This window comes from Poromitra crassiceps (assembly GCF_964638095.1).
Source record: "Poromitra crassiceps genome assembly, chromosome: 10".
Lineage (NCBI taxonomy): Eukaryota > Metazoa > Chordata > Actinopteri > Beryciformes > Melamphaidae > Poromitra > Poromitra crassiceps.
The window spans coordinates 42,475,123-42,485,122 of record NC_139631.1 but is presented as its reverse complement, the minus strand read 5'-3'; the positions used below and the strand labels follow the sequence as shown (position 1 = coordinate 42,485,122).

The 10,000-nt window shown below is 45.6% G+C and overlaps 1 protein-coding gene across 1 annotated transcript in view; it reads right to left on the bottom strand.

The window, feature by feature from the left end:
* Window positions 1–9,211, bottom strand: part of slc18a1 (solute carrier family 18 member A1) — a gene marked incomplete at its 3' end in the record, with an annotated part of 33,447 nt that extends 24,236 nt beyond the window's left edge. The window contains exon 1 of the mRNA XM_083645448.1: window positions 9,158–9,211. The remainder of the gene's footprint in view (window positions 1–9,157) is intronic.
* Between the last annotated feature and the right edge of the window lie 789 nt (window positions 9,212–10,000).

Below are 10,000 nucleotides of genomic sequence, written 5' to 3'. Positions count from 1 at the left end.
TCGGTTTCCAGACGTTTGGTGAGCGGCGCCAACAGCGCCACCTAACCACCAAACGTCTGGGAATTTACTGTTCCAAATCTGGTTCATTGAGCCCGGCGAGAACGGCCGGCAGCAGACACGCCTACATTTATTATTAGAATTTTATTTGGTAGCGGCAATGCAATGTTTCATAGTTCCAATATAGAGCAAGACACTGATGTGCTGCAAAGATAGTTTATACCTGTTGTTTATTTTACAATAATTTTTCCTACCCGGATGTGGTCCGCTTGCTACTGTGAACTTGTGTGAAGTCATTAGCAGCCAGCAGGCTCTGTAACGTTAGCCTCGGGAGTCGGGCTTATCGCTGGGGGAAAGACCTCTAGCCGCCGGGGCCGGATGAAACACGTCCTATTGACAGGTTATGTTTGTTTCTAAGTGATTAATATGTTTCTCCGCAAACGCGGCGATGTTTTGCGAGACACCGGTTCTGCATGAGCGTCACTGCCCCCAGAAAGCAGGGCCGCCCACAACACTCATGATTGGTTCTCCGATGCAAGGCTTCCAACAGCACCACCTAACGTTATGAAAATATTTAAATAGTAATATTCTCAGTCTTACAGTAGTGAAATGGATTAAGACTGAGGGCTGAGTCTACCTCGGCCCCTAGTGGCCACAACGTAAAAAAAAGTATTTCAGCTCAGCACCAGCGCTTCAAGTGCTCAACATGTTGGTTGGTTGACACGCCTCCTAACTTTGCTGTTCCACTGTTACACCTTCACTGGTCAAATATCCACAGTACCCAGAGTGTTAAAGTAGGGAAACATCTTGTCAGTGAAGGTGTGTGTGACGGTGTGTATGTGTGTGTTAGTATCAGGATCAGAGAATGACAGCTTTCCTCTGTACCAGTCCAGACTCACCCTGACCCTCTGGAGCTTCTTCACTGGGAGACATGATGGGGAGACTTATGTATTCACTAACAGAGAACCATATTCTCCATAATCCACAGACCATCTCTTCCTCTAGACAGACTGTGAACACACACAAGATCTACTAAATACTGTCTCCAACCTCAACATCCCAGCTGTGAGTTCCTGAGTTAAAGCCCTCAGAGCCCGGACATATAGTAGCAGTACTCATCAAACCTCTCTGGATTGTCAAGAAACTGCTGTCTCTCTCCACGCCTCACACTGGTCAGATCTTCAGACAGGATGAGGTATAGATGGGCAGTGTTTGGGTCCAGAACCACAGGAGTGTGAAGCTCAGGTTGCCCTGGGGTTTGGCCTCATCTATCAGAGTTCCTGAGACCAGCTGTGGATCCTCCCAGCAGTGGGCGCTGGACTCTTTCCACTGTAGCCTTGTAGTTCTGCAGGAGTGAGACGTCTTCAGTTCTCAGCTCCTTCTCTATGGCTCCTCTGACTGTGTCCGAAAGAGCTGCTTTCTCTCTGCTCAAACCCTCAGTCTTCTCCTTCATCGTCTGACTCTTCTGCTCCTCTTCCTCCCTCAGTGCAGCGATCCTGGCCTCCTCTTCCTCTTGGAGAAACTGGTGAAGCTTCTTAAACTCCTTAATCTGCCTCTCTGTGCATCGGGCCTGGACCTTAATGTGTTCTGCTGTTTGATCAGTTTCCTTTAACTTTATTAAAGAGCTCCAGTTTCTCCTTTACGGGCTTCAGTGATTTCTGGAGTTCCACCTTGCGATCCACTGCAGCTACATCGATGGGTCTGAATCTGTGGTTGGTGTGTGTTTCTGAATGCAGACAGAGATGACACACTATAGCTGCTGATGGTCCAAACAGAAGAGCTTGAGTTTCTCAGAGTGCAGACTGCAGAGAAGCTCAGATCCTGCTGAAGCTAGAACTCTTTCCACTAAGCATCACACATGTTCTTTAACACCAAGTTACAAGGTGGTTCACTCTGAGGAGATACACTATATGCTTACAAAGTGGACACTCCTGTATTAGGTAGTCTCTGATGTCCACCAGCTCTGCAGACAAGCTTTACAGAAGCTGTGGCCACATGACGTGATGACAGGATCTTTAAAGATGTCACAGCAGACAGGACAGGAGATCCTCCTCAGAGTGCAGACTGCAGAGAAGCTCAGATCCTGCTGAAGCTCTTTCTCCACTAAGGCCATGTTCAGACTAGGAGGCCAAATCTGATTTGCGAACTTTAGTGACCTATTAATGATTCTATCCAGATTGGTTTTATGAGTCTGGACGCTCCAAGTCTGATTTGTGTCACTTGTCCCAAACCACATATGGAGGTCTGGACACACAGATCCGACTTGAACACTTGCCCAAATCAGATTTGTGGCAGTGCGAACACACTCCCAAATCAGATTTTGGAAACCAATCAAGATAATGATGATGATTAATGACTTTAGCAGCAAATATGATTTGGGAGTGTGTCCGCACTGCCACAAATCTGATTTTCAAGTCGGATCTGTGTGTCCAGACCTAAACAGCCTATCTGCATGGGTTGCTATGGTAACGACGTGGGCGTCAGTAAATACGTACGTTGGTGACGTGGTTTTTCTGCGCAGAAGCATTTGATGACGAGTTGCGAGTGACGTTCAAATCAGATTTGGTGGATCTGCGCGTCCGCACTGAAGACACATCAGTCAAAAGCACATTTGAAGCAGATTGGAAACTACCTCCATATGTGGTTTGGGACAAGTGACACAAATCAGACTTGGAGCGTCCAGACTCATAAAACCAATCTGCATAAAGTCAATAATAGGTCACTAAAGTTCACAAATCAGATTTGGCCTCCTAGTGACCTGGCCTAAGAAAGCCTCACACAGGTTCGTTAACACCAAGTTACGAGGTGGTTCATTCTGTGGAATTTCCTTACCAAGTGGACACTTACAGGTGTGTCCACATGACAGGATGAGGATCTTTAAAGATGTCACAGCAGCATCCCACCATCACTCTTATACAACCAGCAGGGGGGGGGATTTATGACATCACTGATGATGTCACAATGGGTAAGTAGAGAAAAGCCGTGTTCAGAATAGTTCACTCATTCAGGCCCTGGAAGTACAGAATGTAGGGAAACAGTGGATGGATGTAATGCAACATAAAGTATGCCGACTGCCAGAAAACACCAAAGAAGTTCACTCATTCACTCACTCACTATTCCCCATAATAGTGTTTATCATATAGTGAACTATATGGGGAGCAATCAAATGAGTTTCGGACACTACACAGATTTTTTTCTGAAGATCATTGCGTCACAAAATGCACCGGGTAGCCTATTCATGTGACGTTAGCAATCCGTGCTCAGTATCACATAACAAACCGAGCTCTGCAGCAGTATTGATGCTGCATGTTTTGACTGCTAAATCCAAAATAAACGTTCGGAATTCTAATTACGTGCATGTGTGGTTTTGTCAACTAAGGTGCTGTCTCCTAATAGCAAGTCATGCTGTTCAAGTAGCTCACGAGCTTGTTAGCTCGCGAGCTAGCGACTTTCTCCTTCTCCTTCGGTAAAGACAACCACATTGCATTGTGGTATACCGGCGAAAATGTAGGGTACATTCGCTGTTCACTAGAAATCGCTGTGCATTGTGGGTATTTTATAGTGGACTATATAGGTCAAATTAATATTGATATGCTGAAGAGTTGCTGTGTTGTTGGTTTCACTAACAAACATACAAACAAACAAACAAGCACAATTTCGCAATAGCTGCGACCAGATGTGATGTCAGAGGGTGACATCATCCACTCCAATGCGAAATCCCCCCCCACTTGTACTTTACTTTGCTAACCTTTCTGCAGTGTATATAACTGATTTGTAGGAAGAATTGCTCTAAATACTGCCTCCCCAAATGTTGTCAACTTGTTATATTGAAGAATAGCGCCGCTAAATCAAGCTATGCTAATTCAGATAGCTGGTGACTCACCTGGTACCAACCATATCATCATTCTGATCAGCCAGATCATCAAACAGACTCCAACATAACCTGCGACCTCAGATTGCAGAAGAACATTATGGTTCAAGAAATGCAAGACATTCTTTGTTGGTGTATTATAGACTGTGTTGCACAGTTGATTTCACTCTGACAAAATGTACTGTTGTAAGTTGCTTTGGATAAAAGCGTCTGCTAATTGATGCAATGTAATGTAATATAAGAACAATTTGCTTTATGCCTGGCAAGGGACTGACAGATGCCAGAAGCTGCCAGCTGCCAAACATATCACCCAGAAAGTGGCGAAAAAGGTAGGTGACTGTGAAGAAGAACCGTTTCTTCTGTTTGGCGACTATAGGCGTTCGATTCTGTCTTTCATGACGCCCTGTGGATGCCTCTCAGAGTTTGGCGTCCAACAGTACCTGATTTGGATAGTTATGAAGCTATATGACAATGCTACTGAACGTACGAAAATGGAGCATAACTGAACTGAATATTTTTAAATCGGTTTCAACTTTTCCAAGTAGAATCTGTTTAATCTCACAGCCAATCAGATGTCAGCAGGTTGATGTTACTTCCTACTAAAATATATAAAAAACCGATGCTAGCCAGCAAACAACTTAGCAAATAAACAAACAGCAATAACTATAGCAACGTAAACAAATATCTTTGTATATTACCTTTGTAGGCCAGTGAGATAAGAACAATAACAATTGCACACACACACACACAGGCCAATCTTTCATTTGTTCAAAATGTTTATAAAAAATAGATGTTGTGATGCTGTGTTGTCATGGTAACGCGGCTCAGCCTGAGCTTCATACCTGTATCACAGCTCATCTTTAATAACAACAACAGATCTGCTGAAGGGATGTGCAGTGACAGCCCAGTCTCACAGCACATTGTTTAATAGCAACGTTGGTCCCATGCAGTGGGCTAGCTCCTATCGTTTGTCAAGCCAATGCGGAAGTAACTTAAACCTGAATCTGGTGAAATGGCCTGCAGGCAAATGCAGGGGGCAACTCCACTGACCGCAAAACGAAGTCCGGTTACATGGAAGTGAATGGTAAAATGGCCTTACTTGAGTTTAGCATAATGTTCATTTAGTATTCACCTTATTCCTGGACTTACGTTTCCCATGATTTTCAGCGGTTTGCCGGTTGTCGACTTCCTGTTTACATTTTTTTCACTAGCAAGGACGTGCGCGCCGCTGTCAAAGAGTGGGAACGTTTGGCTTATTTGATCCGAAATGGCTAAAAATAGTAACGTTGTGTGGTTGCATAGCGGCAATATTTTACAAAAACTAGTTGAATGTCAATTCACTCGTACTGTACGGCCTTATTTGAGCAAAGAAAAATAGTTAAAAATAGTATGTGGTTGCATAGCGGCCGCTTTTGTTTTGAAGGCTAAACGTCCAAACCGGAACTCTTATTATTTGGTCATTGAACGGAGCTTTAGCGGTCTCGCTCTTTCAAGATTCAAGATATTGTCACTCTGTTGTACAATTATGCACGTGTGAAATTATTGTGCTGGGGGGCTCCATTACCAGACATAGGTAGGTACAAAGTCACAACAATTATTATGATTATTTTCAGTCTCTTTTGCTATGAACGGTCCTGGGCGGAAACAGGCAACCGGCAGCTGGAAACAGGGAGGGAGGGTGTCATGGAAGCAAGCGACCACAGTCTCACCAGGAAACTTGTGAATATTATGGCCCCTTTTCAAGTAGATGATAGAAAATACTAAGTTTTTGGGCGTGATAGGTCACGTGTCCAGTAATGGTGCCGCTTGCTGATAACGGATCAATAGCAAGCTCTTCTCGTCCAAATTCACGTGACTTCAGGCTCCAAATAACCAAGATGGCGACGGTGAAAATGCCAACCTCGGTGCTTCAAAATGGGAGCCCAAAAACCAATGGGTGACGTCACAGTTAGCTACGTCCATATATGTATACGGTCTATGGTTTGTCCACAGTGCAAAAAAAAACATTGTAGTTTCACAGTAACAGCTGTAAAAGATGGGAATGTTTTTTTTTTGGCCTATTCTTTTCTCCTAAATAACGACAGTCTGCTATTGAAATAGCACGGTGGAAAGTAAGGAGGGTGTTGAGGCCGAGCGTGGCGGAGGAGGGCGTAAACATTTGCCTTACGGATTTGTTTCCAAAGTCGACATTTCAACTGGAATCCTGCATTCGTGTTTGGCCGGAGGTGACAGGTGGCAAACGTGTCATCTCCGACCTACGTGCGTTCAGGCTTCAGGGCTTCAAGTTGCAACACCATGGATAATAACAACATGAACGTTTAGTTGTATGGGTTTAACCAACTATTGTATTGGTACGCTCATTTGTCTGAAAGCTTTCTATTGTTGAAAAGAAAAGAAAACGTGTTTTAAATTCATACAATGGTGGGCGGCCATCTTGAAATGATGTCAAATGACGCGCTGGGACCAAACTAGGGGTTGAGAAATCACCCCCGAGTTTGCGAGTAGGAACTCCCGAGTTAACGTGGTATTTTATTAGATTTTTGCTAGTAGCAAGTGTCCATTTGCGACCCATGAGTTATAAACAAACGCACAAAAACGCACAAAATTTAAAGTTTGTGCCAAGTGGCGCGTGGGTCGGAGTCCGTTTCAGACTGAAAACATAACTTGTCTGAGATGACAGGTTGAGAGGCGGGTCATAGTAGCATGTCGATGATTTGATTTGACAATTCTGGGGACTGGCTTTGGCATTGGCCAATCCTGGCGTGTTCCACCCCCAAATCGAGTGGGATTCAGCGTGTTGTCGTGCTACGCGAGGGGGATCCGCCGAGTAACCAGGCAGCCAGCTACTTCTGTGTGGAACGAGCGGACAATCCGATGCATGGGTGCTGCCCGCCCGCCTGGAATCTCCGAGGGGAGACCCCTGACAACCACGCTCTCAGGCGCGCGCCATTTTTGCGATAAATACAATATTCCTGGAATGCGAGTTTTAACGAGCCAGTTACATTTCTTTGCAATCTCAGACATTATCATTTGATTTATTTAGTATATTCCATACAATTGGCCAGGTTAGTAGTTAGTTTATGGGCTAGCAATTCTGCCAGATGACAGGCACTAGGCACCATTTTCTCCTTCATTTGGAAGAGAAAATTATCCTGAAATGAAGATTTGATTGACAGCTGCCATGTCGTGATATGATTGGTTGAAATGGGGTAGACATTTGATAGTACTAGGTGACGTCAGCAAACTGTAGATTACTGTTATCAGTGAAATCTTGAAAAATGAACTTTTGATGTGAAAAAGTGTGAAAAACGAAATAAATTAGATTGATGTGATTTTTTTTGGCATACATTATTAAATAGGTGCACCGCATACCCAGGTATTTGAACTAAAATAAAATAAAAGTCATTTTTGGGTTCAGCTTGACTTTAACCCTAACCCAAATTAACGTTGCGTTTTGTTCCAAATGTACACTGAGGTACATTAGATCCATGATCTACAGAAATGTCAAATGTCCTTTTATTCTGGTGGGTATAAAACAAACAAACATGAAAAGGCATTTTGCATAGAAGGAGCCAAAACTCAGCGCTGTGGAGTGGGCGGAGTCAAAGGTCTGGACTCAGCTCTGTGGAGTGGGCGGAGTCAAAGGTCTGGACTCAGCTCTGTGGAGTGGGCGGAGTCAAAGGTCTGGACTCAGCTCTGTGGAGTGGGCGGAGTCAAAGGTCTGGAGTGGACCCAGGTTGCTCAGTCTGCTCTGAATGGTGATTGGTGATCATTTTGGAGGCTCTATCCTACCTAACACATTGTCCTCCCCCCACTCTCTATTTATCTCTCTATCTTGGTCCACCTCTCTCTCTCTCTCCCCTCTCCCTCTCCCTCTCCCTCCCTCCCCCCTCCCCCTCTCCCTCCCTCTGTCTCTCACTCTCTCTCTGTCTCTCCCTCTCTCTCTATCCCTTTCTCACTTCCTCTCTCTTGTCCTATCTCCATCCTTCCCCTCTCTCTCCCTCTCTCTCTGTCTCCCCCTCTCTCTCTCTTGCTCTCCCCTCACCCTCTCTCTGTCCCTCTCTCTCCTCCTCTCTCTCTCTCCCTCTCTTGCCCCCTCTCTCTCCCTCTCTCACTTCCTCTCTCTCTCCTCCCCCCCCTCTCTCTCCTCCCCCCTCTCTCTCTCTTGCTCTCCCCTCACCCTCTCTCTCCCTCCCCCTCTCTCTCCTCCGCTCTCTCTCTCTTACTTCCTCTCTCCCCTCACCCTCTCTCCCCCCTCTCTCTCTCCCCCTCTCTCTCCCTCTCTCTCCCCTCCCCCCTCTCTCTCCTCCGCTCTCTCTCTCTCTCATGGAAAATTGAATTGAAAAGTGCATCTGGTCATAAAGCGACTCTGACTTGATTCAGACTGAACAGGATGCTTCTAAGCAGAAATGAAAAATGAAGACATGAAGCTAAAGAGTCCGTCTCCAAAATGCACTGAGGTCAAATTCAAATCAATCTGATTTCAGTTCAGTTTGAGTTTCCTGATCACCAATCAATACATCACAGCTGCACCCAAACCCACTGCAGATAGCCAGAACACAAACGGAATGAAAACTGAATCAAATTTCAAAATAAAACACAAATAAAAACCTAAGGAAACTGCATCACTATTAACAATATTCAAGTTTGGACAACAAACCGAGGGTGAGACTGAGGGTGAATTCAACCTGAGAGACAGACGGAGAGACAGACAGACAGACAGACAGAGAGACTGACAGAGAGACTGACAGACAACAGACAAACAAACAGACAGACATGCACACAGACAGAGAGACTGACAGACAACAGACAGACAGGCACACAGACAGAGAATGACAGACAGACAGACAGACAGGCACACAGACAGACAGACAGACAGACAGACAGAGAGACTGACAGACAACAGACAGGCACACAGACAGACAGACAGACAGACAGACAGGCACACAGACAGAGACTGACAGACAGACAGACAGACAGACAGACAGACAGGCACACAGACAGACAGACAGACAGACAGACAGACAGACAGACAGACAGACAGACAGGCAGACAGACAGACAGACAGACAGACAGACAGACAGGCAGACAGACAGACAGACAGACAGACAGACAGGATACAGACAGACAGACAGACAGACAGACAGACAACAGACAGACAGACAGACAGACAGACAGACAGACAGACAGACAGACAGGATACAGACAGACAGACAGACAGACAGACAGACAGACAGACAGACAGACAGACAGACAGACAGACAGACAGACAGACAGACAGGTTCCTACCTGGAGGAGAAGTGGTGGTCTTGTTCTTCTCTTCTCGCTGACCGACTATATATGTGACCTGTGAAGGGGAGGAGTGAAGGAGGGAGAGAGGAGAGGATGAGAGTTGAGGAGAGAGAGGAGAGGGGAAGAGGAGAGAGAGGAGAGGGGAAGATAGGAGAGGGAAGAGGAGAGGGGAAGAGGAGAGAGAGGAGAGGGGAAGATAGGAGAGGGAAGAGGAGAGGTGGAAAGGGGGAGGGAGAGAGGAGAGGGGAAGAGGAGAGGGTGAAGAGAGGAGAGGGAAGAGGAGAGGTGGAGAGGATGAAGAGAGGAGAGGAGAGGTGGAGAGGATGAAGAGAGGAGAGGGAAGAGGAGAGGTGGAGAGGATGAAGAGAAGAGAGAGGGAAGAGGAGAGGTGGAGAGGATGAAGAGAGGAGAGGGAAGAGGGAGAGGTGGAGAGGATGAAGAGAAGAGAGAGGGAAGAGGAGAGGTGGAGAGGATGAAGAGAAGAGAGAGGGAAGAGGAGAGGTGGAAAGGGGGAGGGAGGGAGGAGAGGGAAGAGGAGGCAGGGAGCACCAGTGGAAGAAGTAGTCAGACCTGTTACAAGTAAAAGTCCTGCATTTAAAATGTTACTGAAGTCAAAGTACAAAAGCACTGTATTGGCATCAAAATGTACTCATAGCAAGAATAGTAAAAGTAGGACTCATTATGCAGAATGGCCCATTTCAGAATAAAACAGTATATTGAATTATAATTATTCTTAGTTGTTATTATTATCACTTTAATGATGCAGTTTGGAAAAGGTGGGTCTGCTTTCCACTACTTTACACCCTGCTGCGTAGCTTACAATACTATTTAATACTTGAT